Raw genomic sequence first — 6,000 nt, forward strand, 5'->3', positions numbered from 1 at the left:
AAGGATTTCCAGAGATTGAGGACAACAACCAATAATGCCTCTCTAGATGCCCTTATGATCTACCTGGATCTGGGGGCTCAGTGGCAGCCACTCTTTGATGTGAGCCCTTGTCTGAAATATATTTGGGGGAACCCATCCCAATTTAGTTTGAATATGCACCAGTATCCAATAACATACAGTGTACCTCGGGTTACATATGCTTCAGGTTACATACGCTTCAGGTTACAGACTTTGCTAACCCAGAAATATTACCTCGGGTTAAGAACTTTGCTTCAGGATGAGAACAGAAATCGTGCAGCGGTGGTGCAGCGGCAGCAGGAGGCCCCATTAGCTAAAGTGGTGCTTCAGGTTAAGAACAGTTTCAGGTTAAGAACAGACCTCCAGAACGAATTAAGTTCTTAACCCGAGGTACCACTGTATCTTATCATCAGTGGCGAAACATTATTATGAGAAGAAATTTTTAATTAAACCTGAACTATTTGTCATAGAAAAAATTAACAGAGAGCTACATTACTACATAACAGCAAAATTGTTGTATATGATATATAGACAATATATATGGATATAAGATATATAGCTGTTGTATATGACATATTAAGATAAATATATATTAAATACTTTATATCTTTAAGATATATATTTGGGTGGGCCTGTGGGCCCTCATGTACCATGGACTCTGCAAACCTTATAGGAGGACCTCTCTCAAGCCTTGAATCATTTGAGGTTGTTCACACATTCACCCAAAAGTTTCAAGTGCATACCCAGATTCTTTACATGAATCAGAGACTCCCGCTCCAAAACCTCAGCACTGAGTGTGCCAGTACGATTCAACAAAATGAAAAAATCCTCTATTGTGTGCATCAATCCCAGAAAAATTTTGGATTATAACCAAAACGTTTTAATCCATGGTTAATTGGCCACCAAGTAGTTGGTGTGGGGTGTGTGTGTATCTAGGCCAAGGGCACCAACCTGAATAAAATAAGGGAGGCAGGCAAGGTCCGCACCGTATAATCTATCACAAGACGCGGCACATGCACACCATTTGAAGGCAATGCCCATCAACGTTGAAGGCCGCCGGCCTCCTCAAATATTTTATTGGGGGGGGGCTGAAGGGACCTTGGCCCCTAGGAGTTGGCTCCTACAACCTAGGCAGCTGCAAGCTCATATCTAAGTGTCAACTAAAGGGTTGTGGAATTACACGACGTGGCAACTGCAACCTCTCCCTACTATGGTATAGGATCAGAAGGCAGTACCCTGAGCAAAACTAATTTACTGGAGAATAAGTGCTACGCAAATGTCCAGGCTCTTATTAAAGGGGATTTTGCTTTGTTTTCTGGCCCATCATTCCTAACGTAAGCTGTTCTACTAACCTGCATATGTAAAGACAGAAACACTTAACAAGTGAGGACTGTATGCAATAAGCAAAAGAATCAGGGCCATGATGAGGCCTGATTTCTTTCTTATGACATCTGGTCTCAAACAGGAGGAAGCATCAGGCACATTGGCCCAAATTCAGGAAAGCACTTAAGGCATATTCTTAAATTTAAATACATAAACACCCTCATCTTTAAGTGCTTTCTTGAATAAAGCTTCAACAAGGACCACTTCTTATCATAGGTACAGCACTATTTGATTGTATTTTCTATTGTTTATGAAAGCTGCACATATTTTCCAACCAACACCAGAAATCCGTTTACTGGTAGAATTACCAAAAGCATCTCACTCGCTGGGCAACTATGGGACAAAATAAAAAAAAGTTTTTATTTTATGGTTTAAAAATGAATGGGATTGCATACCAAGAAGGAACCACTGCACACAGAATATAAAAGGAAAATATTTCTACTTGTGCATTTTAAAGCGTCTGAGCTCAAACAGAATTCTTACTTTTTTGTTATGTTTTATCAAACAATTTTTGTTTATTCATAATAAGCTGTATGTATCAGTACCAACATGCCAGGTGCTGTACTTTTATTTATTTAATGCATTTCTACCACCTTTCAGAGCACATTTCACTCACAAAGTGGTTTACAAATTCATAAGCTTGTGCAATAGACAGCTTATTTTACAACACTAAACACTGGAAAGAAGTTGTTTAAACCTCCATCATCCATGAAACACTGAATGTTGCAAGTCAAAGCTTTAAGAGTGCGCCTGAGACAAAAATCAGTACAACTTTTGTATTTTATGCACAACACACCATGTTTTCCCCATATGTGGTGATACAGAACTGACAGAAGAAACCAGAAGGTGTTGATTTCAGCTTACCTCAGCTTTAAGAAGTAAAAATAAACTAACACTTGTATCAGAAGTTAAAATCTCAGAAAAAGTAGGCTTACTTTAATAAAAAGGGGAAAGGGGGGAGACAGCTGTTGTCTAAATTCACACTGCCTTCACAGCCTTCAAACCAAGATATACTACAATGGGTGATTAGATGTAAATTAATTAAATAAACACAAAAATAGAAACACAGTACAATTGTCGTATTTTTAAAGGTGCATAAAAAACCAAAAGTCCTAGTGACGTGTTTTATCTGAAGCACAGTTATTATCTTTGAATGCTTGAAATCAAATTAGGAAGGAGTACGAGGAACAAAACAAAATGATGCATTTCTAAAAATGCACACAAGCTAATGGCTGAAACTTTTCTACCTTCTTACCAAAATATATTTTCCAAACCATAAAAAATTCAGAGTGAGTGCAGAATGTTTATATATTACTTGAGTCTCTCTTTAAAAGGTTTATACTTTTACTTTATGACCTGTCCTTGATTTGACACTTCCGCTCATCAGAAAGGGATTTATAAGATAATCCTGAAGGTGAGGAACAGACATCTGTCAGGGACTGGCTGGGTTTCACTTTGCGAAATTTAAGAAGGGAGAGAAATCCTGTTAAGCTCTCTTTAGTCACCAATAGACATCAAAGGTAATAATTAAAGAAGACAGACGTCATAAAAAATAAATTTATGTAGTTCTTTATAATGCACAAGCACTCCAGTGTGTAAAACATCTTTTAACAGTGAAAGAAAACACAACATAGGGGGGGGGGAATCTATTGGGCTTTTTGTGTTTGCTTGTTTGTTTGTTTGTCTACTTGGAAAAAAACCGATTCCCCCCACTTTTTAAGTACAAGTTTAAACCAAAGACTTTCAAAACCTTTACCATCTGCGGGTACATGAACTATGGATGACCCCAAATGATTTGCACTCTGCTCAGAATCCCTTAGAAAGCACGGGAAAAAGTATCATTAAGAATGACTGATGACTGCCAGTCATGGTTGACCTCACCCAAGCTTTGGTCTCTACCTCAGTAATAAGCTGTCCTTTATTAGCACCAACACTCCATAAAAGGGGTGTGTTTAGTCACAGGATAGTGGCCTCCTAATGCTCATTGCTTGGCTCTGAAAGATTGATTAGTGCTCATTTTTACTGCCTTCACAGCATATACAGTGACAGCAACACAGAGAGCATCAGGGCCTCCAGCTACAAAACCAGAGATTTGGGGAGGAAAGGCAGTTGGAATATTTTTAAGAAACAGAATTGATGCCTCAGACACAAAACTTGTGACACTCATAACCTCATTTAAGCACCAATACCATAAGGATGTGATCCTGCACACAGTTAAATAATTTATTTCACTTACGTTCGTTTATTTTTATCCTGTCTCTTTCCAATTTGAGAGAGGTACGTCAACGGTACCTTCCGGCCCAGGATTTGGCTAGAGACGTTTGATATAAATACTTGCAATGTGAGAAGAGTACAGTACTTGAAATATAAAAGTTATAGGCCCTGTTTGTCAATTGGTTAGTATATTTCCTGTTCCTGGCTTAATAACTCTTGGACTTCTTGCTTTCAGCTGCTTTTGCCTCAAGACTTTTACAACTTGCCAAAATAATTGATGTCCACTTTTACTTTTCAAAGACTGGAATTTCATAATGAGTTTTTGTGCAGAAGAAAGGTATTCTGTATATTCTGAAGGCCAATGTTCCTGGTTCAGATCCTCTTGCACTATAATTTTCACCAGGTGCAAATGTTCAGGGAAAAGGAGGAGACGAAAGAAGCCAAAGAAAGATGAAATGTTTAACCTGAGTTAACGTCTCCTGCCTAATTTGCAGCACTTTCCTTCCACATCTATTCTTTTATTCAACAATCAAAGTCAATGGCTCCATTCAGACATTATGTCAAACAAGCCCTTGTGTTAGCAATAGTTTAAAACTCAAACCAATGTTTGCGCTTTAACACAATTGTGCAAATTATGGTTGAGGGGTTCTTTTCTGATTTCTTCCTCTAGCCTCTCTGAACTGCAGTGTCCCTTCGTACAGTAGTCTCTGGAGGAAGGTGGAAAAACCAAAAGTTTGTGAATTCTTTACTACGGTTTGGTGAGATGTCTCGAATGAGCCAAGGAACGCATTTGGTTCAATCCAACAATATGAGAAAAACAAATAACTACATGGCAACGGGTGAGATCCAGTGTAAGGTGAGAGGACATCTGCTCATACAACATGATTTCTCATTTCTCCCGTCTCACTTGCAGCCCCTTCTCACCTCCAAAATCTGCTCTAGAGGGTCCTGCACACCCTCCAACATTTATCCAATGAAAATAGTGATGTCCCATTCCATAATGATAATTTTACTATTTATACCCCACACATCTTACTGGGTTGCCCCAGCCACTCTGGGCAGCTCCCCACAAATATAAAAAACATAAAAAAACATTTTAATATATTTTTTAAAACTTCCCTACACAGGATTGCCTTCTGATGGCTTGGGGGTTGCATATCTCCATACCCGCCAACATTTCTCCAATGAAAATGGGGACATCCTAAGGAAAAGTGGGACATTCCGGGATCAGATCAGAAACTGGGGTAGTGTCTATAAATCAGGAACGTTACAGGAAAATAGGGACACTTGGAGGGTCTGGTCCTGTTGCACAAGCAGATTTCCAGTGCATAAGTTGGCATTAGATGACACCCAGTGTCAGCAACCTGGACCACAGAGCAATGTACCCTTTATAATAATAACAGGGCCATTATAAAATATACATACTTAACAGTAATGAAGTCCGGCCATCATTGTTCAATACTACTAAAAGCAGGCAGGACATGAGCTCTTCCATGAAAATCCATAAAAAATACCTGACAATACTTGTATTTCCTTATTGATATTCACCACCATTTTACACATGCACACACCTGCTAAAAATGTTACTACCTTGTTCCTGGGGGAGATACTACCCTAACCCTACAGCAAGGCCAGATAGTTTAAAATCCAATTAACACTACTTGTATTAATTGTGTTCAAACCTTCCTGCTTTTTCTTTTTAAAACGCTCAACTTCGCAAGGATAACATCGTCTCCCGTGTATGTGTTTTTTTCATGGGTATGTGTTTTTTTCTATTTTCAGTTTGATCACCTGTGGAGGTAGGAGAGAATTTTAAAACCTCGGCATTTATAATAGTAGTACACAACGTTATATTTGTAAAATATCACTAGTTATTCTGTAGGTGTGCCTTGGCTTAATTATTTTTTTTAATATTAATTCTCCCAATTCAGTGCTTCGCCTAAGCTATTGATTATTACTGATTAAGAACTTGCCCATATGACTGCTCTTGGGAAACAGTTATATCATGTTAAAGGAAGATACAGTTGGAAGTTGGAACGGTGGTTTTTTTACAGTTTGTTCTGTTATCAGAAAAGGGGAGCAAGTGGCTTTCCATATGTTTCTGGACTATAACTGAGACTGATGGGAATTGGAGTTTAGCAATATTTGTAGGGCCACAGGTTCCCCATCCCTGTTCTACGTAATTGGGAACTAAAGCATAATAACCTCACACCAGACAACATTACAGCGGTGGCTTACTGGATTAGTACTTTTAGAACACATTTTGAATACTATGTAATAACTGCTAGTTTTAAAAAAATACCTATATTTGAAAGTTTACTTGCAGCAATAATATCAATTAGATATGTTGATAATTTGCCAGTAATCCATATTAACCATTGTTGC

General features: G+C 38.3%; 1 protein-coding gene across 5 annotated transcripts in view; it reads right to left on the reverse strand.

Moving 5' to 3' along the window:
• The window catches only part of TSHZ1 (teashirt zinc finger homeobox 1), a 79,561-nt gene that overhangs the window by 59,516 nt on the left and 14,045 nt on the right, over positions 1-6,000 (reverse strand). The window contains exon 1 of one of the 5 annotated variants that reach the window (XM_082234953.1): positions 762-780. The exons of the other annotated variants lie outside the window; for them this stretch is intronic. The gene's annotated coding sequence lies outside the window, so the exon portion shown is untranslated. Of the gene's footprint in view, positions 1-761; positions 781-6,000 lie in introns of those variants that run through there. 5 annotated transcript variants of the gene reach the window in all.

Source organism: Podarcis vaucheri, assembly GCF_965113315.1.
Source record: "Podarcis vaucheri genome assembly, chromosome: 8".
NCBI classification, from domain to species: domain Eukaryota; kingdom Metazoa; phylum Chordata; class Lepidosauria; order Squamata; family Lacertidae; genus Podarcis; species Podarcis vaucheri.